General features: G+C 36.1%; 1 non-coding gene across 1 annotated transcript; it reads right to left on the reverse strand.

The window, feature by feature from the left end:
* Positions 1 to 1,243: 1,243 nt before the first annotated feature.
* TRNAV-CAC (transfer RNA valine (anticodon CAC)) lies at positions 1,244 to 1,316 on the reverse strand. Its single transcript has one exon. It is a non-coding gene; the product is annotated as a tRNA-Val (tRNA).
* Between the last annotated feature and the right edge of the window lie 674 nt (positions 1,317 to 1,990).

Below are 1,990 nucleotides of genomic sequence, written 5' to 3' on the forward strand. Positions count from 1 at the left end.
AACACCAAGAACAGATTGGTTTTACTGGGGATTGAACGCAGGACTTTCTGCGTGTTAAACAGATGTGATGACCACTACTCTATGAAACCTTATGGAAAGTTACTGTGTATTGGCTAGCAGAGCAGAATTGTTACTGACGGGGCCTTTTTATTGCTGAAGGAAAGTATTTTTGGTTAATGAAACATTTACAATTGTTATTACATATTTTACCAGTTTTATTCCTACTAAGGGATTTTGCTTAAATGGAAGTTTACATTGAATGTGTTACTTTTTTCTACATAGTTTAGTCGTTTGCTTTTGTATTTAAAGGAAGTATATATTTTGAAACAAACAGGATTTTTATAATATGGGATTATGTTTTCTGCTAAAATGGTCAATAAAAAAGAAACCCAAAATCGTAGTTCTCTTGGTGATGGAAGCCAAAATATATTATCAGTTGGCAACAAAACCAAGAATTTCAAATATTACAGGTTGATAGCAAATTACTTAAACAGCGATAACGGCTTGTTTTTACTGGGGATTGAACCCAGAATCTTCTGCGTGTGAAGTAGACGTGATGACCACTCCACTATGAAAGCTGTGAAATCCTGCAAAGTAATGGCAATTAGAGACGAGTTTTCACCGCCAGGGGAAAAAAAACAAATTCGTAGCTCTGTTGGTTTTGGAAGCCAAAACATCCCGTCATTCGGCGACAAAGCCAAGAACTTCATATATTGCGGGTTGATAAGGTTTTATTTCAACACCATGAACAGATTGGTTTTTCTGGGGATTCAACCTAGGACCTTCTGCATGTTAAGCAGACGTGATGAGCACTACTCTATGAAACCTGATGGAAAGTTACTGTGTATTGGCTAGCAGAGCAGAATTGTGACTGATGGGGCCTTTTTATTGCTGAAGGAAAGTATTTTTGGTTAATGAAACATTTACAATTTTTATTATATATTTTACCAGTTTTATTCCTACAAAGGGATTTTGCTTAATTTGAAGTTTACATTGAATGTGTTACTTTTTTCTACATAGTTTAGTCGTTTGCTTTTGTATTTATGGGAACTATATATTTTAAAACAAATAGGATTTTTATAATATGGGATTATGTTTTCTGCTAAAATGGTCAATAAAAAAGAAACCCAAAATCGAAGTTCTCTTGGTGATGGAAGCCAAAATGTATTGTCATTTGGCAACGAAACCAAGAATTTCACATATTACAAGTCAATAGGAAATTACATCAACACCAAAAACAGATTGGTTTCACTGGGGATTGAACCCAGGACCTTCTGCGTGTGAAGCAGACGTGATGACCACTACACTATGAAACCTTTGAAATCCTGCAAAGTAATGGCAATTAGAGACGAGTTTTGACCGCCAGGTGGAAAAAAAAACAAATTCGTAGCTCTGTTGGTGATGGAAGCTAAAACATCCCATTATTCGGCAACAAAGCCAAGAACTTTATATATTGCAGGTTGATATGGAATTATTACAACACCATGAACACATGGGTTTCACTGGGGATTGAACCCAGGACCTTCTGCGTGTGAAGCAGTTGTGATAAAAACTACACTATGAAACCTTTGAAATCCTGCAAAGTAATGGCAATTAGAGACGAGTTTTGACCGCCAGGGGAAAAAAGAAACAAATTCGTAGCTCTGTTGGTGATGGAAGCCAAAACATCCCATCACTCGGCAACAAAGCCAAGAACTTCATATATTGTAGTTTAATTAGGTATTATTTCAACAACAAGAACAGATTGGTTTTACTGGGGATTGAACACAGGACCTTCTGCGTGTTAAGCAGACGTGATGACCACTACTCTATGAAACCTGATGGAAAGTTACTGGGTATTGGCTGTCAGAGCAGAATTGTGACTGACGGGCCTTTTTATTGCTGAAGGAAAGTATTTTTGGTTAATGAAACATTTACAATTTTTATTACATATTTTACCAGTTTTATTCCTACAAAGGGATTTTGCTTAAATGGAAGTTTACATTGAATG

This window comes from Anomaloglossus baeobatrachus, chromosome 2, assembly GCF_048569485.1.
Source record: "Anomaloglossus baeobatrachus isolate aAnoBae1 chromosome 2, aAnoBae1.hap1, whole genome shotgun sequence".
Classification (NCBI taxonomy): domain Eukaryota; kingdom Metazoa; phylum Chordata; class Amphibia; order Anura; family Aromobatidae; genus Anomaloglossus; species Anomaloglossus baeobatrachus.